Here is a 23,369-nt window from a genome sequence, read left to right on the forward strand (position 1 = left end):
TCATCGAAATTGATAAAAAAAAATTTTTTTTTTTAATTTAAATAAAAATTGGAGATATAGGTACCCGAAATTTTGTCCGATTTTGTGAAAACTCGATAGACGCGTAATCGACTGGTAAGTTGGCAATATCCCTCCGATCGAGTCGACAACACCAATAATGATTGTGTCAAACTCTCGTCAAGACGGTCATGCGATAGTCCAAACAATTTTAAATTCTACGACAGCGGTAGGTACCTATGCGGTGTAGTCGAAAACGTCCGTCGTCTGCGTCTTCTCCGGCAACACAATGACATAAAATACAATTACAATATTATGGTTTTATATAATTTTACATTGTACTGTCATGAGATTCGTCGTCGAACCCGCCAAGGGCTGTGTGGCATGCCAAGAAGTCACACGCGTACGCCCAGGCGAAAGCCAAGTGAGGCGCTCGGCCGGCTCGTCTGTCGCGCGTCGCGCACGCACCGTGCCGCACGCATGCGCGCCAGCCGACTCGGAATCATTCCGACGCTCTCGGCCGGCATCCGCCGCCGCCCGGTACACGCGGCCGCTGCGCACCGAGGAGCTATAATAGCAGCTCGCGCGCCCGACTCTCGGACTGCGGCGGCGACTAAAAACCTGTTTCGCGCCGTCCTTGTCGGGTCGGCACGGCGCGGTCGACGTACCACACGGCGGCGGTACCCGCGATCCTTGTCGACGAAGGCGGCGCGCGCATCGCGGACCCCGCGACACCCGAGAGGAGCTGGCCCGCGCGCGCACGCGCACGATCTCCGCAGGCGAGCATACGCATACTGACACACGCACGCGCAGGAGCGACCACGCTACTCGCACTTGTGGCGAGCGCACAAAACGAGTTCTGGAGCCGACCGGGACCGAGTCAGTCACTGCACAACCGCCTTACCGTACGTTCGGGCGCGCGCGCCGGTTTTTTTATAATTTTTCTCTTGTGTCCGCTTCCAAGCCATCATTATTATAATATTATTATTTTCTCCAATCCGCTCTCGTTGTGAATCGAAAATAAATTATATCTCTATGCGTTTATTTATTTGGCTGAGGGATCGCATATTATAAAATCATAATAATTCCGTTCCGACGCATCGTGTTTTCGTTTTTTGGTGTGTGCGTGCGCGGTGTGTTTAGTGTTTTTGTTTTTTAATATTTTCATAAAGTTTTTAATATTTTTATCCTACCCCGTTGGTTTGCTTGTTCGTGCAAGTGCGTATATGCTGTGCTCGTTCCGTTGCAACCGTTTTTTTGTATAGATTTCTGTGAGTTTTTGCGGTGATATTATATCTATATCGTTATATTCTCAGTGCGCCGAAAATTCAATCTCATCGCGTGTGGTTGTTGTTTTAGTAAGATTACTGTGCGGTCGCAGCATACTATACACTGTTGGATACGCACTGACTTATTTTTGGATTAATACAATTCTTACAACGACGACGACGACCCATCGTCGTCCACGGGAATCGACATTGCAGGATACAGGTACTAACTTAACTGAACTTTCGTTGTCTCCATCCCATGACTCTTAAACGGGATAAAGCTGCTGTAATCGGTTGTGAATAATACGATACTTTTATTCATGATATATCAGGGTATAGGCTAGGTTATCGATCTTAATGACATTTTTGTTTTCGCCATTCATTGCGATTCGCTGGTACTATAATACTATATATTCGTAAAGTTCGCTCGCACGTGCGCTCAGCAAATTTTCGGGTGACATAACATATTTAGCTAACATACTCACATATAGTGTACTTATACAGTATATATGTACCAATGTATTTGAGTGTGTGTGTAATATGTAATAAAAGATGTTCCGTCCGGTAAAACTATGTACAATTTTTTCCCTTTCTAATAAATAAAACATAGAGGTCGCCGGTCGGAATTTATATTCAACTCACGTGTGTGCGTTAAAGTCTCTTGTAATATTTTATTACTTACTTCACTTGCGTTCAAGTCTCCCGCACGGCGTTTTCGCACAACACTTTTCCCATACGCGCGCACCGTATGCTGCCGCCGCATTATTAGATACGGCCGTGCGCATGTGGTGGCGAGAGGTGGTTGGCGAGAGGTGGCGGTGGTGGACGAAAATTCGTACCAGTTTTTTGATAATGCGTGTGTGCTGTATTTATCATCGGGATTCGGCGGACGTAAGCGAACGACGCATGAAAAAAAAACGAAAAAAAAATAAAAGAAACCAAACCCAGTAAAATATTATTGAAAATATTTGCTCGTCTGTCTGTCACTCGTTCCCGTTTTAAGATTTATGTTATTACCGAATTCGGGTGGATGCGTCTGTCGCCGGTTCTTTGTATTTCTAATTATATTTTTGGAATAGAATAATATACCTCTTAACTATATATATACACGATGTACGCGTATATAACTTCGTCACAGGGGCTAAACGAACGTATTTTTTTCCGTTTTTATAATATTATATATATTATTCTGTCAGACTGCACGTTAATAGAGGAACCCCTTCGCGCCTATACGTTTTATTGCCTCTTTTGTTGGGCCTTTACACATGCAGCACAATACGCACGACAACAGCACATTATCATCACTATTATTATGTAAAGGATGTTTGTTTCCTCACCGTCAAAGGGCCCCGCTTAGGTCGCCGGTGTAGTCATATATATATATATATATATATATATATATATTATACACAATGACAACATATTTTATGATAAGTATAGGTACAAATACGTGTTGTGTTGAGTGTTGTTGACACGCCGAATAGAACTTTGTAGATATTGTTAGAAAACCGCGTGAGAAATATCTGTTTTCACACCCCATTATTGCGTATGTGTACATATGCTATATTATTATATTACCATCCCGCTGTAGTATATATTATTGTTATGTCCGATTATATTGTGCAGCAAAAAACACGTGCCAGGCTTTTGTTAACCCTGCGTATACCTGCGTTCGTCGTTGGTTCGTTAAACTTTTAGCATATTAAATAATAAATATACTATAGCCGCAAAGGATATTATTTGCGGTACAAGCACAAGGGCAAACCTCTCCCCAATTTTCTATTTTCTAAAAGCTCCTTTCAAAAATATGAATAGAATATAGTACTTAATTTTAATAAAAATTATTTTTACAAAGAATACTTTGTGCCCCCACCTTTTGAACATTTTTCCTATTTGTGACACAGGATATGTTTTTCATTGTACACACATATTATAATTGTTATGATCCCCAGTGATGACTGACAATATGTAAACGAGGTGTGTTTGTGTGTGTCTGTGTGTGTCTGTGTGTATATGTATTTATACTATATAGGTGTATATTTCAGATGGTACCTAAATGTCCTGTCAAAACGTCATTATATAACGGTGTCTCGTTAAAATCCTAATAGTTGACTTAAAATGTAAATAAAACCTAGTAAGTATCTATAATATCTCATTTCCGATAATGTACGAGAAGTGTGCTGAACATTCGTCGAACCCTACAAAAAAGGTGTAACCGGAAAACTGTTGACCACGTACAGCGTGTCACCGAGCGCGAGTTGGTCGTACACACAAACTTGTATTTATGTTTAGTATATAATATATTATATGGATGCCTCTACTAATACTGAGTTAGTTTATCCCGCGTGATATGTTTTGTTTCGTTTTAACTTTTTAAGAGATACAAAACTATTTTATGTTAATTTGTAGTAGACTGGCTATTATTTTACATTCGAATGGTCAGGTTATTCGTTCAGCCTACTCACCAATCGAATATTCCGTATGTACAGATAATTATGGTACATTTCCATAAACCCGAGTCGTGCATGTTGTTTTATGCGACACAAATACCGGTGCAAGAGGTCTTGAAGACCTGAGAGAGATAGAGAAATATAGAGAACAACGATGAGTGGTTGGGGTTAGGGTGAGAGTGGAGTGAAAGAAACAGACTCCCTATCTACCCGACATATCTGATCGATTAACGTTGAATTTTAGTGTTTGTAAGGATATATATAGGTAATATTGGTTTTTATAAAACGGACAAAAAAATAACAAGAATAAATAACCCTTAGTATATAAAACAACTGACTATCCGAAATTATAAAATTATTCAAATCGTTCACCACCGTGATGTTCATTCGTTTCTAACAACTTCAACGTTTCCTCTAAATTATATATTACCTATTTCAAAAGTGCGTATACTTAAGATTTCTTTTAATTTTTTTTTTCGTTTCTCCTAGAAGCTTGCGATGAAGTCAGTTACACTGTGTAGACTCGAAATATTCAGCTCACGTAGGTAGTCCACTTGTGTGTGTGTACATATCACATATAATAAAAAAATAATAATAATCTGTGGATATTAAAAAAGAGCAGCATCGTTGCGAGATAAACTCGCAGAGAGGAGACCTACTTCCTTCCATAATAAACACCACTCATTTCTAGGTTTTATTAACTCGTTATGTATGTGAAATTCCATCTTTTAAAACAAGTGTTGTGTGTCTCGCGTTGCACAAATATCGGTTAGGTTTTTTTCTCTATTTTCTCGTTGAACGCAACGAGAGTTGTAAAGTACCCATATTTATATATAATAATCTTACATAATAGCTGGTATGAACATAAATGATATTGTCTGGCGTTAGAAACAATGTTTGCTTGTTGACTTACGGCGGGAACAAACATTGGGAATAGTGGAATACCTATAGGTTTGTATTCTATAGGTGCAATAAAATCTTTACTTAACTTCAAAGGACGTTTGCCGCGACTCTCAGGTAGATTGGGTGCACCATATATATATATATATATATATATAGGTAACAAGTGGACTTCAAAGACCGTACGTGCCGAATTTCGTTCAAAAATGCATATAACCCTCGGGTATTGTAAAACATTGCACGCCAATAAACGCATACTGCTGGGACTATAGGGTACATATTATAATACTTTATTCTGAGACGTTTACAATTTTACAATAACCAAAAAAAAAAAGAATCTCGAACATGATATAGATACCTACACCTACTTTACAGGATCACCGTCGAGTGTCATTCGATGAACATAGATTAATGGTCATCTCTGTTGCTGTTAAGCATTATTTATTAGCGTATGTGTAAGATAAATGAAAAAAAAAAAATGTTCCGTTACATTTCCAACGGCACATTTGAAGATCTTTAAAGGCAGAGATACATATAATTTAATAATGGCTAGATGTTTTATTATATAATCGTGTTTAATCCTCAGAAACATTTAGTCCCAGAATGGAACTTGACATTTTATATTTATTGTTAGGTACCCATATTATATTTAGGTTTTCGATTCTGAAAAAGAGAAATTTACCTTATTGATTTTCGAATGATCTTTTTCTTTTTTTTCGGTTTATGTTTTTCCAGGAAATTGATTGAATTCAAAAGTGTTGAATATAATATATCTATCTATAATGCTATAATGCTACAAACCTAACGGTTTCAATCGTCGAATATAATTTAGAAGTAGGTAGGCACCTACTTTGAAAATGTTTAGAGTTTCTCTGAGCGTTAAAAAAATAAATACAAAAAGAAAAAGTTTTGAATGAAAAAATTAATCAAGTGTGGTTTTTACATTATAGTGAATTAATAATCATTTTTCTAATTATAGGTGATTAATCAATAATTTCTTAACAATATGTCGAATGTTAATATTTTTTTGAAAAGTCAGTTCATAACTTTCTCATAAGTCGACACCCGTGAATTCATGTCGACATTTTTGAAATTATTTTAGAAATAAATATATAATAATAATTGTAACCAAGCTTACGTTTTAATAAGGTGTCTTAAATAGTGGATATCTATATTTATTTTTCGTTAAGTTCGTGGACTACATTAGTTTTCATATGGTATAGTGGAGTGAACAATTGTTAAGATGCCGTCATATAGGTAGGTATATAGTACCTATCTTTCCTACCTATAGATACCATACTTCACTAATATTAAAAACATAAAAAACTTATATTCTTTCAACTATTTTTAGGCACTAGTGTAACAACTGTGATTTGTGTTAACGCGGTAATGACGAGTTAATGAAAACGGAGACAATACACAGTTCTCACAGAAATTATCTCCGTCTGTCATTCGTGCATGCCACGCACACAAAATACGCTTGTATATATCATATTTTATCCTTCGGAAATACACTAATGCTTCATAAGTGCTATTATACACATATTTCGTGTCGTACCTTTCTCAAGTAGAAGAAAAATAGTTCATAAGCCCACGATAACGACTACCTCTAATCGCATTTTCTTCTAAAATTCGTTCGGCCCGTTGCTCGAGACTCTATACCGTGGCACGAATATAATGCATCTACCTATATAATATACGTATTATATACCTATGTATTATGTCATTTTCTTAATACCCCGTAACTGCCTAAATGTACTTGCACCTCTTTGATATACCCTGTAGGCGCCCGTAGTTTTATCGTTATTTCTGATACATAATATATAATAATATATATATAGGTATATATTATTCGATTTCGAAGCAAATTTCGAATTTTATTATTATTATTATTATTGTTATTATTATTTAAGGCGCCAATCGACCCTTCGCTGCTGTCTATTAACTTTTTGTTACCCATACACAAGACGTGTTCGTATATATATTTGTATATACCGCGGATTTTTTTCTTCTTTTCTTATACCGAATCTCGTCGTCTCCTGCTGACTCGGCCACACTGCCGCGTACACATCACACAATATAAATATTATATTAAATATATATATATTGTCGTCCCCGCGCTCTCTCACATTGTAATCTGGTCCACGCATTTACGCACGCGCACTGCTCTCACACACAAACACAAACGCGCACTATATACTATGTTGCTGTAGTATAGGTGTAATATATATATATATATATACATGCCCGCGCTCATATAATAGATCCCGTGTATACGTTGAGATGATTTATGATTGCCGATGCCCCGGAACGCCCCGGGCTTCAAATTCGAATGGATCCCCCTCGCGGTCGTCGTGTACGTGTATACCTACGTATAATATAGACTTTTGTCCGGTGTGGGTGAACCGAAGGTGATGCGGCAATGGTTGCGGCGCGGCGACGACGACGACCAAATAACGATTTAATGATGATGATGATGATGATGATGATGATGATGATGGCGATGGTGGTGGTGATGATGACGATGATAATGATGATGATAATGATGATGACGGATAAGAACTGCGCCGTGTCTGTAGAGCAATTATTATTATTATTATTATTATTATTATTATTATTATTATTATTACTGTTACCAGCGGCGGCGCGACAAACGGGTCGGTTGGTCGTCCGTCGCATCTCCTTCTCATCTATCGTGTAGCAACTGTACCAGCAGCATCTATTAATGCGTGTTATTCGAAAATATATTCGCGTTGTAGCTACACAACCTCGGTAGGTACTTATAACGTTGTAAAATGTACGTTATTTTCCGGACAAGCAATCCGCAACGAAACGAAATTTACATAGGTTATAGGTATCGATTTTTATTTTGTTCTAGCGACAAAAATACAAAAAAAAAACAATAAAATTACACCCGCCCCATGTAGTGACCCGATGGGTTGACAGCTTTTACGTCAAAACCCTTAGCATTGTTTTACCGAGAGAAAAATTGTATCAGCTGTTACCGATTACCCCGCTGTATACTATTAGGTACCTATCAGAGTATGTGCGAGTGCAGTGTGCGCGTGCACGTTCGTGTTGTCTCGGTCACAAATCTCATCAACTGCAATAGGACAACAATTTCATGTACGAGTTTAATAATAATAATGTACGATATATATATTATAGTGAGTGTGCGTGTAGAAAGCAAATATTATTGTTGTCGTTGCAGTCGTCGTCTCGTGTGTAATGTGGAATATCATCGAGAGACCACAGCACGATAAGGAGCTTAATTTCGGCGGCGGGTACGTGCGATAAAACCCACAGTGTTATGTGATGTGTGTTTTTTTAATGGACCAAACTTATTTCCAAATATTATTATTATTATTATTATATATTATTGTATCTTTTGGAGAACACCGTGTGTAACACGTCAATCTCTCGGTTCACTATACACTATATACCATATACCATATACGTATATACAATTTGTATACGGACAAGGCGTATAACCTCGGGGGCCCCGTGTGTAATGCGCGCTTATCGTCATCTCGGTGCTGCCGTGTCCGCGCGCCATGGCATCTGTGGTACACTGCTGATGGACCCTCCGACGACGCCAAAAATCATCGTATATTATACTATATATAAACGGGAAAACGATATCGCTGGAGAACACGAACGTCGACTCCTCGTGTTCCACAAAATATCGGTAAAATCACGTGAAAAAAAAAACAATCTGTTTGGCGTATACACCTCTAGGATATATTATTTATAATAATATATATTATACCGGCCAGTATATCGTTCTATACGTAAAACTGTTTAAACATTAATTTAATACTATTGTACCATATTCAGTCAGGCTTTGTGCACTGATATGAAATTATTCCATTTGCAATTTCTCTGTTTTTATATTTCTTTTTTATTATATTATTATACATTTAGTAGTTATTTAAAAGTAAAATAACAATTAATTATTTTGAATCGATTTATAATATTTACATAGGTATAGGTCACAAATAAAAAGGTAATAATATAAACGTTTTGCAGATAACAAAAATCTAAACAATTGTACGTATTCACCAACGTCCATCTAAATAAATATATGTATATCATATACTAAAAAAAAAACTCGTGCTATAAACAATTAAGTATTATAATATATCATACGTAATTTTATTACGTTCGCTAATGTTATTATTTTATGATCAAAATATTATTTACTTCAATACAATTATTTTATTAGTTGTGGAAAAATGATATCCCAAAACATAATATATTTTACGACGATGCATTAGGCGTGTAAGAACCATTAAGGATAAAATTAAATCATTTTTTTTTAAAAGAAGCATTTTGTGCATTGTATTTGTAATTATACGTTTTTTGTGTATAAACTAAACGCGCGTGAACATACAATATATAATATAATATTTAATATTATAATGCTGCAGTGTGTTGTAAATAGGTAGGTGCCGCAGCTACTTACACTCCGCTTCGAATATAGTCGATTTAATTTGTATACAGTACCATATCATTTCAGAAATGAAAATCAATTATAAATTATAATCGATAAAATATTTTTAAGGTCAGATTACAATATAATATATACATATATATAAATATTATATTATCATGTATATACGCACACACACAGGTACATGTGTAGGTACGTAATATTACGCGAGGCGAATAATAATAGTATACCTAATAATAAAAAATAAAAATAGACTGTATAATTAACATTTTCGATAATTGAGAATATCGTTTTGAATTTTTATATATCATAATAATATTATAATATAAGAACGTGTACATCGCGTATAATATAATAATAATATGTAAGTAGACATTTATAATAGCGTTCGGTATTTTTTTTTTTATGTTTATTGATATCATTATAGTATAATATCATGATATTATTATTATAAACTACTACCTACTATTTTATGCGGCGCGCATTGTTGTTTCGCTCTTTCGTACTTTTTACGTTTTGAGTGATATCGTATTAGGTAGGTATACAATCATTTATATTTGAAAATATGAAAAATCGCAGAGGCACCATGTGATTAATCGCGCTCGTATAAAGTACCTACACATATTTACCTCCAGACCTCCTATACCAGCAGCGTGGTGTTCGGTATACGATTATATGATGTTCGTCGATGCGCCGCATGCCAAAGCGACTTCTGGGATACGAATGCACGGTCATAGGTATCTCTCCACCAGCTGTCCAGCTATACTATTGTTGGACATATTATATATGCGTGCACAATATTATATTGTAATATATCGTATAGACGTGTGTTAAATACGGAATTTAGGCGTTTCGCCCGAACATACTAATATTGTAAAAATAATTTCAATCCGTGTATAAGTATGCGTGTTTGTATGTGTGTGTGCGCACAATGAGCGCGTATAATAATAATAGTAGTAATAATATATTCGTTTACGTTTTCGTGTTTGTACAAATAACATATTATACATATTATTCACCGCAGCGCGCTCGTTAGCTCCTCGAACACAATATAATATCGTATATTATAATATATGACGGATTCCGTCTCCTGGTTTCGAGTGGTGCCTACTAACAGTACTAACGGGGGAAAAAAAGAAAGAAAGAAAACACTCCCGTAAAAGCACATATTATATTTTACAAACGTGAAACCGTGGCCAATTGCGCTCTGGTTAGCTGAACGGATATTATACAGATACCTGTAGCCTATAGGGCCATGCCATATTAATATTATTATTTATTATGTATGCCGAATATTATACAGAAGATGAACGCGACGCGAGACGAGATATAAATTATTGTTATTATTATTGTCGTGAACACTGAACATAGTGCACGGTGGCGAGACAGTGTATACTACATAATAATATAATATAAATATATTAATTTATATAACACTATTATCGAAGTGTATTATATACGACGTGTCCATTATTTTCCGTTAAATTATTATATAGTCGCGTTATTGACAATATTATACCTATATAATATGTATTTATAAAATATATTATACAATACGTCCTCGTAAATAGTCTATCCGAGTGCCAGAATCTCGTGATCTTCGGTGGTGTTCTTTTAAAAAAAATAAAAACATTAAAATTGCATTCCCCCCGTGCGGCCACAAAGTCGACATAATGTACCGATTGAAAAAAATAATACGAAATCGTGTCGGGGATGGTTAGGTGCCATGCTGTGCGGTGTAATAATAATTTAATATATAATATATGTAGTTGAGCCGATGATAATGAAGAAAAATCGCCGGCCGATTTATACATACCTACCGTGGAGTCGGATATCCGGGAGACCCACGGTCAGCGCGTATTTTTCGTTTTATATTATAATGCTTATACCTATATTAAATTGTACCTATATCAAATATATATACATATCTGTAGATTCTATGCGTGTCCCATATATATATGACGTAGTTTTTTTAAGAAAAAATTTCGATTTTTTTTATAAATCGAAGTCGAACGTGCGTTTACATAAATAATTAAACTTATACACACACATACATATATACATTTTTTTTCATCAAATATAACGAGACGCTTATTAGAATATTCCGATTGATATATTATATTGTATATTATCTATGTACATATATATGAAATATTAAATTACTCGACGAGTACCTACGCGAAAAATGATGATTGCACATGTGCAGCAGCGGTACATTTTCACATTTTATTTTACTATATCTGCGTGTGTCTGTATGTATATGTGCATGTGCGTGCGTGTGTAGTTGACGAGGCGACTTTACATATTATTATTATTATTATTATTGCCTACACGTGTATACCAATTTGTTACGTCTAATGATTTTTTTTTCATCTGACGACCGAAATACGCGAATATATATCTATACATTATACCTACTTGGTATACGATGATAATAATTTACTAACTATATTATAATATTATATTATATATTCGTAGACGCGAATTAATTTTATTGTTATTATTATTATATTTATTATTACGCGCACCTATATATTATATACTAATACATTGTATATAATATTGTATAATATTATAGTGTTAGATATACGTATACATACCTCACGACAAATCGAGTGTCCGTCTGATAAACAAAACATTATTCAACCACATATATGATAATATAGTCGGCTGGTATCCACCAAAAAATTATTGTATTATTATGCAGGTGTGTTTAGTATATACATTATACATATATTGTGAATGTGTATGTGTGGTGTTTAGTAATAGTAATAATAATAATATATCCGTTTAGCTTAATATATTATATTCAGTTTTGTGCGTTTTTTTATTTTTCTTAACAACACGTAACGAATTTAACTAATTCACACATTTATATATATAGAGTTAGTTCCTTTTCGGTTATACATATAGTACTCGTATAATATACACACATGAAGACACCTATATGTGCATGGAACGACTAAAGAACCTGTAATATTCTTACAGTAAGAATATAAAGAGTACTGGTGGAGAATTTTTCTGGGATTAAATCATTAAATAAACTAAAACAAAAATAAAATCAAACGGCGTAATAATACAATAAAAACCATTTTCTCAATGTTACGCTCAATAATTTAAATTAATTTTCTAATAAAATAAAAGTTAATGGTGTTGTCGTCGTGTACCACGTCGATTAAAATCTTAACGATTATTGTCCTAATTTAACGTTTTTGTTTATTTGCTACGATGTACCCAATAATAAAGGAGGAGAAAAATACAGTCAGTGTGCGCGCCATCATGACTTTACTATTAGATTTACACGTTTAGTCTACGACGTTTTCTATAACACGCACAAATACACGTCATAAGATAGATGGTACACGTCATAATGTTACAACTTATGATACTGTATACATTATTATTAGGTTTTTCTCGAGAATCTCGCGCGCACGGGGTTGACAAAAAAACCATTATTATTTTTTCCCTCACATTTATTTATTATTTTTATTTTTTTGTCAAACGCCTACGTGGTGCAGTATATACATATATATATATATATAGTATTTATTCTTACTGAGCATCACTTAGTGTTCGCCGACCTTATCCAATAGTCTTACCATCTACACATACACACACACACATACATTGTAATCTGCCGGAATCATCTTTAGTTAGTGTAATACGTACCAACATATGTAGTTATATATGTACAAGTAGTATATTTTCCCTCGATACCGATAAACGCATAAAACGCACAACCTCTCCGAGAACATTAAACTTTATTAACCATCATATATATATAATATATATATATAATATTAATGTGTGTGTGTGTGTGTGTGTGCTTACATAGACGGGATACCAGGATTTCCTATGTGTGTTTGTGTGCGTGTGTGTGTATATATATAGGTACCTATGAGAAACTTTTTATATCACTCGGGTATATAATAGTGTGTGCGTATTGTAAACATAATATAATCACGTCATTGCCGTATGTTCTATCTCTCGCGTACGATCTTACGAGGCGATATCCTTCGTCCTACGTCCCGGACGATCAAACAATGTATAAAAATATATTGCGGTGTGTATAGTATAATATATATATGTGTGTGTATATATAAAATAATAATATATCCGTAAATAAATAAAATAATTACGCTATGCAACAAAACAATGCAACGGATGTTTCATTATTATTTCTTTAAACACCCTAAAATTTCGCGACCTCGTAAACATTTTGCGTCTCTCCAATGCGGCTGCGGTCATTCCACGAATTCACGCGAAAACCTGTTATTCGAATATGTGTGTGTGTGTTTGTGTACACCAATACACCTTACGTTATAATACATTTTTTCGGTATACAGGCGTTTATTTATATATATAACAATATAATACCGCTGAGTTGTTTCGCGTCAATCGTGGTGTGCGCGCCCGACGGTTTCGTATGGCGAAAACTACAATAAAACGCGTTAAAGTCTCTTTGCGGACGCGCGCCAACAATACTGACAATATATATGAACGTAATATATTATATAGTAAATAATAAGTTTTACCCTAGTAGGCGCGTAAAATATCGCTTTCGTTACACTCACACAAAATATATTTTTAATAATATATATAGGTAATATTATGATTATTATTATGGTCGTTGCACTATTATAAAAATCTATGTAAACTCGATTTTTTGTAAATAGGTACAGGAGAATATATTACCTACATAATATATTACCTCGGTTCGTACAAAAATTCTAAATACATGATTCAGTTATATATTATATCACATTATATATTCTAAAGACTATTGGACGTTATAATCGTTTATATTATATATACGTACCTAACCTAAGGGGAACGTATCGAATTTGCCGATTTCCGTGAAACGACGAGGGCGTAGGTCATTGTTTGACTATACGTGTACATTTTTCTTTTGGATCTAATGCGTGAAGGCGACGGTGGACGGAGTTGTGGATGGGTTTATTTCACCCTCGTCTATATAATGAAGCCGTTTGTTGATTATTATCTACCGCGACCGTTTTCAACCCCCTCATCGATTGTCGGATTAAACGTACGTCCACATAATATTGTGCAGGTATATTATATAATATTACTTATTATTATGTTAATATAGAAATTCTATATTTTAACAGATTTTAGATCGTATTTTTCTTCTCTCCGCAATCAGAAGACATATCAGTAACCGTCAGCGCGGTCGGCCGCGTGTTTCGCGATTGTAAAATATAAACTAAAGAATGTAGAACGGGGAAAAAAAAGAATTAAAAAAAATATATATAATCAAAATCAAATATATACCGCGTTATAACACGATAGGTATAGGTAGCTATAACACAGATATAGGTATATATGTACTATAAAGGAGTAGGTATATATTATGCGCAAGTCCGACTCGCAGATACGCGATGCGAGCTTGTGTCTGTGCAATGTAATGCCATTCAGAGTAAAACGCATAATATGTAATACACGTGTGTGCGTGCGCGCGTGTATATTTTTGAGCGTGTGTGCGCGCCAGTTGGACGGCTCTGCGCAGATCACCGGGCTCGCGCGCGCGTACGGAAACCGGTTGCGCGGTAAAAGTTAATTAACTTTGTACGCGTATTATTATATACCTGTGTGTGTGTGTGTGTGTGTGTGTGTGCGAGTTGTGTTGTGCGAGTGGGTACGCACTCGCAATGAGATATTTATAATATTTCGTTCGAGTTAATTTTTGCCGCGTCCCAGTTCAAATTTTTTATTTTTTTTTTTATCGTTCGTATTATCTCGTAAATTGCTTTTCGTTTTTCGTTTCGTTCGTCCCCATGCAAGCGCGTACGTATAAATATATATATATATATATATATATATATAATGTTTATAGTATGATATTATATTATATTATTATGTCCATCTCCCGGTCGAAGGAACACAATAAAATAATAACCGCGCCGGCGTATAATATATATATGTATACAGTATATATTATATATGTACGCGATCGTTACGCGCGCGGTAATATACTCTTTCAGTGTGTATACACATTTATATATAATAATATTATTATTATTATTTTGGTACGCGCAGAGGAGGAGACTTAATATAATATTATATATACATATATGTCCCTATGTACGTACGACTTCTGCATCAGGTTTGTTTGCGTATTTTTTCTCTTTTTTTTTTCTTTCTTTTCGTCCAATATTCGGTGGGAGCGGCGGCGGCAATATTATTATATTTTACGCGCTGTTGGTGGCGATGACTAGTTTTCTCACACGCACAACTGACACTAACACACACACATAAATATACAAGCTTGATGCACACACCGCACAAGAATTTTTCACGTGACGATTTGTATCAATTAACCGGTCATTAGGGCGCGAGGAAAACCGTGTGTATATACTGTTACTGCTGCTTCTGCTTCAGCTGCTGCGGCAAACGCGAGCGCGGATTCGATGGGAGAAAAAAAAGGGTTATTAAATAGCGATTTGTAGGGACGACGACGACGACTGAAGAGAAAAATACATAATAATAATAATAATAATAATAATACATATTATAGTAATGAATAAAAATTCCAGAATTCTTTTGTCGAATACACATAATAATCGTGTGTGCGTGTGTGTGTGTACGGTGGCATCCATTATGTCCGCCGCCGCAACCAGCAGCCGTGGTCCGTCCCGAGATGTAAAGTAAACTATTAAAACAGATTACCGTGCACACTTTGTACATAATATCCACACACGCAGACATTACGTATCAGCTGCAGTACAATATAATAATACGCGCATGTTTATTTATGTGTGTTTGTAATGTGTAATAATAATAATAATATATAATATAAAGATAAAAATATTCGTGTTTTTTCAACATGTACCGCTGGTAGGTTTGAGATATAATTTATATATTTTATTTAAACCATCGTATACTATACGTCTATACTGCAGCGTACTGCGCTTAAGCTTTATTTATAATACAGGTAGGTAAGTGTTTAGTAATAATATTATATTACCTATCATATTTTACTGCAATGATATAAGTCCTACTGAGTGGCCCCCCGGCCACCATCGGTGCGGGCGAAGATTACCTATGTCCTATGAATGTGTAGCTACCTATATATAAGTATTTTGCGGGGCTCGCCGATTTTCCGAGAGCGATTGTCGCTAACGTGACTCGAGAGGGGAAAACCGCGTGCATATAATATTTCATAATACCGTTACATCCCCGTTATAATATTATATGGTACCTAGGTATAGTAGTACGTTACAATGAGATGCTGAAATTTTCCGTGTCCTGCGGGAAGATCGAGAGAGAATACCTAGTTCTCTGATCATAAAATATATTATGACGTACGGGCGTATCGCCGTGGACATATTATAAGTACGTTATAACTTTAAACAAATACTTACCTGGTATATTATACTATATCAGAGGTATTCAAATTTCAAACTGTGCGTCGCGAGTATATTTCGTCAGGGGACCCGTAACACAGAAAAGAAAAAATAATTATGATAATGATGATTAATATATTATTTTGTTTTGAACATATTTTGATTTCGGTATTCTGCGTGCATCGAAATCGTTATTAAGTTTTTTTCTTGAATAATAACTTATGTAGGTATATTTATAGTGTAATATTATAACATCATCGCATGAATAATCAAACATTAAAACATTGTCTTTCTGTGTCCTTATAATAATTTGAGAGCCACTGTTGTGAAGAAACGAAGGAGCCGTGGTGGAATGAAGAAGTTTGAGTACCGTTCATAGATCGTAGGAATTGATAATAATATGGCGGCTGTGCACCACATTATTTCGAAGACTGTTCTTCTTCTTCTTCTGTTCTTCGTGTTTTTTCGTTAGAATTTTGTATTTTATAAAAACGTTATTGTTATGTATTTTGTTTTGGTCTAATTTTGCTTCATTTTGGGTCCCTTGACCCCGTCGACACCACTACACCACCAGTCGTACACGCATACCCTTTTACAGATAACTTGTCACGGAAATACAAAACAGTGAACCCCTCGACCCCCGCACGTCTATCCGCGGTGGACCGCGGTGCGCTGTGCTACTGCCGTTCTAGTCGTCGCTGCACGTTATTGGTATGGGAGGGGGAATTTGTTCACTACGAAATATGAATTGGTATAGAGCTGCTCGGTGAGTAGTCGCTCCATGGGATAATGCACGATATAAGTACATATTATAACAACGAATAATAACAATAACAACAACGTTTTTATTGTTGTACTTTGTATCGGCCCGTCGTCGTGGTGGATATACATCACAAGTGTTTCGATATTATTTTTATTGTACCTATACCTTTATATTAATATCATGTATAGGACTAGCGGGTCCCGAGATATTTCGAGTGTTATTATACATTTTTATTGTGGTGCGCATAATATATTATAAATTGTGCATATGGGGCTGACGTTTGTACATAATGTTATGATATATGATGGGTATATAAATCTTAAAAATAATCATAATTGACGCTAACGATATGATATTTCGCTGCTTATATCGTGTATACAGTGAAACTTCCATTTAACAAAATGCTCCGTTTTTGAGAACCATCATAACCAAATTAGATCCAAATTTATTTTATCACGAATTTATTTTGTGGTTCGTTGAGACTTCTTAATATGCAAGTATCACTGCTCACTATAATTTTGCTCGCAGTTCGAAAATGTATGTTTACGAGAAAAACTCGTGTTGTGTACAACATATACATCGAATTTAACCTATTTCTGAGAACTGTTCTAATCGTGTTGAGCATAACAGCGGAGAGGAGGACATCGAGAAGGAGGTGCCCCACATCCCACATGTCCACGATTAATCGAAATCTCGTATTTTTATTTTTTAATATTTCAACACTACCGTGGTGGTACAATTGTACAAACGTTATGTATTTTATTATTATTATAGGTAGGATAATATATAATACGTAAGCACTCGCAAGACGTGCATACCAAACGGTCGAATAATATTATAACGAGACGGTTTTAAAACAAAATTAATGTGCACTGTGTATTAGCGAATATTAAAATGGTTATAAATATAGTATACATAAAGGTCATAAGACATGTAAGGTGGTTACCTCTGTACCTACGCTATGTGGTTCGTTCACATTATACTATTTTGTATTGTGTTCGAATTAAAAATTGCATTACGCAATATACGGTCGGCAGCGCGATGGAATATATGTATATGATCATATTATATATTTTCCCATTATTCAAATTTATTACGAATAGGTATAACTGTATAAGTTATATGAGCCACGAGGTACATGTGTGTATATAATAACGAATATATATATAGGTATCTAAAACGTCGTATGGGTACCCGGGGCGAAATGCTGACTGATTTAAATAAAAACATTAATATTTCTATCATTGATAATCATAACGAGAGACCAAAATCGCGTCGGATATATATTATATATTATTCAAAATGGCGTGCAGTGATACTACAAGTCGCAGTACCCATATTAGCGCGTATGCGTATTAAATTTATATATATATGTAATATATTATATGTACGTACAAGCGAGCTGTATAGCGGGAGCCTACGTCGTCCACGTTCACACACCTCGGGGCCCTTTTGTCGTCATCGTTAAAAAAAATACACCCTTCGCGATCTGGCAATATAATTCCGTTAAACAAAAAAAAATATATTTCTGCGCGAACGGCCACATTGCTTTTTCATGTGTATATTGTATTGTATAGGACGTAGGTTCAACCTACCAATAATATAATATATAGGTAAGCGTGGTAACTGGCCTTTAGCAACCCTCTTAAGTTGTGGCACCGAAACGTAAGGGGTACATAACATATGTATAAAATGACTTCGTGAGTGCGTATAATATTATTATGTAGGTATTTATCATTTATGTGTACGGAGTGATTTGCAAAAACTGTTTTATACACGATGCTCGGCCGTATTAAATGCAGGTGGCTGCATCACCGACCCTCGTGCAGATCGTCGTTAACCCGTGAGGGGGTGGCCCATACGCGATCATCGTACGCGTTCCAAAACGTATATAATATGGGTATTTGTATGAATTTCGTTGGCAATCGCCCTGTACACGTATATTGTTAGAAAATACGGCGACCTTGATGTGTATATAGTACCCCGGCACCAGCCATCAGCTCACCTCGTGGCTGGTTCAATTAAATATGGCTACCTATATATAATACTTTGCGCGGTCTCGTACAAAAACGCCGAAAGAGAAGACGTGGACCGACGACGTAGGTACGTGTATTCGATATAATAACGCATCCCTATTTTTGTTTTACCGGAGAGGCCGACCGACGCGAAAAGGAAGGTCGAAAATCGTTTTTCATGCACCGCCCGCCCGCGCACGCATATGCGGCACACTATATTGTAGTAAACACGTCTATCCACGAGGACGACGGCGAGATTTGGGTGAAAAAAAAGAAAAAAACTCCGACCCAAGATCTAATAACCGCGCCAGTTTAGAATGCGTATACTTAGGTATATATTATGTTATACCTATTTTAAAGGAACGCGTGAGTGTTCTGCCGTTAGGTGTATGGCGAGGCCTGCGTACCTTATCCCTATATTTTACATCGTTGTCAATCGTATTGTATTATAAATTATCATGTTTTACCGTCCGAGAGAAGAAAAAAAGGGATGGTATCTAAACAGGGCTTACGTAAAAATAATGTTCACAGCGGTCGTGTGTACGTGTTTAACTTTTCACATTATATTGATCGATTTCTCAACGGTCGAACCTCTGCCAATATCGCCGCGCATAACCTAGGTATGTGGAATACATTATAATTGCATTAATAGTGTAGACTATAACCAGTGTATAATAATATAGTTATATCATCATAATATGTAAGTAGGAATGACTTAGATTATATCGTCGCTTTATTTTTATTTTATAAAATATTTATCGTAACGAATTTTTTTATTTTATGGCGATTTCACCATTTGATCAATTCAGTTTCGTTTGAACAACGAAACGATCACGTTTTTTTAGTGTTATAAAAATTACTATATTATAAATATTGATATGCTCTAAAAATATTAAGAAAAAAATGTATTTAAAATATATCACTAATGCGTTGTTTAAAACTAATTAAACTCGCTTTCTGGCTCGTTTATGTGATTTATAACAAATCATTAATCATGTATTTTAAAATGTTCTACCTATAAATGTATAAAAACTATTATAGAACCAATTGTAATTGATTATTAACAATTATTTTAAAGTTTTTTCCACAAAAATAGTAATTTGGTTATTGATTATTAATTTTTTTTTTTTAAATCATTTAATCGAGAGCAATTTGTGTTTCTATAAAATATTATTTTGTATTATATTATATATTATAATATATACTCATATCCGAAAACAAGCCAAATTTGGGTTGTTAAATAATTTAAAATGGAAACTCGCTTCGTGTGAATGCATGAAAAACATTTATAGGTATAATTTTATTTCACTATCGCGTCAACTGTATACGTTTTCAACTAAATATGTATAAATCTCAGATCCTAGAAGTCCCTATATAGCTCTAATTATAATTTTATTTTTCTAAATTTTTTTTTTTTTATACATTATATTATTGTTCGTGTTGCACATATTATATAATGCACACAGCTACAGAATTTTGTATCCTGCGCGTGTGTGTACCTATATAATATGTGTATCGCTGCTGCTCGCCGCTACAGCCAACGGGTATTATAGTTTATACACACACACACACACGAGACCGTATAATATTATTATTATCTTTTCAATACGGTTGCGGCGGTCACCGTTTATGATATTATATAATTTATATATAATATAATATACCTATACTAGTTTTCGACGATAATAATAATTAGGCCGGGCGCTTGTGTTTATATAGGTATACGTAATATAATATCGCTGGGCATCCTTTTCGCGACACGCATAGCGGAAGCCTGTTTATACGCCGTTATTATATTATATTGGGTATGGGTGAAGTGGAATAATAGAAAACGCACATAACCTACCTATTTAGGTACTATACCTACGCGTGTGTAAGATTTCGAAATGGATCTATAGCGGTCCGTCGGCGATCGATCGTTAAAATATTATTCCATGTTAAAATACACGACGTCCGCGATCCGGGGGCCGTATATTTACCTGGGCCCGCGGTTCGGGGTTCGTACAATCGCATCGCATACGTAGAAGTCGACGGCGGCGGCGCGGGGTCGTCGGGCTCGAAAATGTCTTTCGTTCAACCGACAAATCTCCATAACAATTAGCATAGGATTTACATTTATCTTCGAGTTCATAAATCATTGCGATAAACTCATTGCTCGTGGCACAATGCGCGTACGGCGTCACATATACACACATGTATAATACGTATGTATATAATATAATATATATGCTATATATAGCCGTATATGCCCACCTAAATTATTACGTTTCCGTATGTGTATAATTTACTATTTTTAATCGAAACGGCCGGGTATTCGACACTGCCGCCGCCGCCGCTGGACAGTGTCGAGTTATTATGACCGCACTTATTGTATAATAATAATAATAATAATTATTATTATATTATAACGTTATACTCTCGTCCTGTTCGCGCGCGCGGCCCTATACGAAAATTCGCATCATCGAGTAACGAAAATCAAAAATTTGTCTCGTCATTATCCCGTTTTATATTATCTAACCAACGGTCGTTACCGTATATAGGAACGCATTACAATATGCTTATGGTACATAGGATGCACCGCGATCAGTGATGATGATGTATATCGTATCTTTTGCCGACACACTGCGCACACATATAATATTATAATACAGTATATGTATATGGACAATATAATACTGAACTAGCTCATACCCCGCGGTATTGCGGTCTGAATATAATATAATATTATAACAATAACTACATACGTGTACGTCCTATATATGCATGTAAAACGGCTGCAGCAACATTCAATATTTCAATCGATCGTCTGTGTGTGTGTAATAATAATAATGAAAAGGTAAAATTTTTCGAACGGGATGATTGCCTCCAATTTTAACACTAATGGTTGTTTAGGAATTCCGTCCGTCCGGATGCCGCCGCCGGTCGGTCGGTCGCCCACTCCGTTCGTAAAATAAAAAAAAAAAATGGCCAGCGGTGTACCAGAGGAGTCCAGGGGGCTCCGTCGTTAAATAAATGTAAACTTAATGATGTGTTCGGGGCCACAGCCTCCTGACGACGTCGACGACGACGGCGACGGCGACGACCACGACAGTGAGCCCCAAAATGCGGCGCGCTACAGACCTACGACGAAAAACAACATAATAGTTTAATATTATAATATCATAACAACAATAATAATAATAGTACAATATATTCGCGTCGTGTTATTATAATATTATTGTATCGCGCGCGCTGCACACGGCCTAGCCGCACAGCGTGTACAGCGTACTCGCGGCGGCGTACGGTTTTGGGAATACGGTTTATAATAATGTATAAAATACAAGTGCGCCTGTGAGTGTGTGTGTGTGTGCGTACGCGCATCGCTTCGGGCGAAAAAGCTTGTTCCGAACGGGTATCGCGTTTCAGCACGTACGTATATAAATATATAATAATAATATTCGTGTGTGTGTATTATAATACACGAGTACACACACCACCACCACCGTGTATGTTTGTAGGACCGTAGGAATATCGTTTACACGGTTTTCGCGTGCGGCGAGTATTAAAAGTGTAGGTGGCCGCACATGTATATCAATATCATAGTCACACAAACACACACACACACACTTACCAGTGGCGTGTAAAACATTTATTTTCGGCGAGGCCCAGCAATATTGTCCATACCTACCAGCACCACCTTAAAATATCGAAATATCAGTTTTTTTTTTTAAATCGTCGTTCAATATAATATTGTACTTCGAGTACGCTTATCTAAATATTTTTGAATAGGTGCACTTGGTTGTAACAAGTAGGCACTAGGTAAACAGTAACAACTGACAATATTCGAAAATTATTTTTCGTTACCTATTTCAATATAATGCTCCGTTGCACTCAATCGCTGTCATTCAGTCTACAGATATTTCATAGAAACACAAACTCGATAAAAATGTCAACATAATTTCAATAATGTAAATCGTGAGAGTGGACAATTGAAAAATTAATTTCGACACTGGCGTCTAATTACCGGAGTCCGGGTGCTGACCGCCGCCGTCTCTCTGCAAGTGCGTCGCGATAATCGATTTTATTGTATTGTGTATTATCATCGTATATACTCGCAGCTCTGTCGCATCGACGAAGGAAAGACGAACGGACATATGGGTTTTAAATAATAGACTGCACA

General features: G+C 35.7%; 1 protein-coding gene across 1 annotated transcript in view; it reads left to right on the forward strand.

Moving 5' to 3' along the window:
• Window positions 1–1,267: 1,267 nt before the first annotated feature.
• Window positions 1,268–23,369, forward strand: part of LOC100167672 (protein dachsous) — a 131,863-nt gene continuing 109,761 nt past the window's right edge. Inside the window, exon 1 of the mRNA XM_003241627.4 lies at window positions 1,268–1,488. The gene's annotated coding sequence lies outside the window, so the exon portion shown is untranslated. The remainder of the gene's footprint in view (window positions 1,489–23,369) is intronic.

Source organism: Acyrthosiphon pisum, chromosome A1, assembly GCF_005508785.2.
Source record: "Acyrthosiphon pisum isolate AL4f chromosome A1, pea_aphid_22Mar2018_4r6ur, whole genome shotgun sequence".
In the NCBI taxonomy this organism is placed as follows: Eukaryota; Metazoa; Arthropoda; class Insecta; order Hemiptera; family Aphididae; genus Acyrthosiphon; species Acyrthosiphon pisum.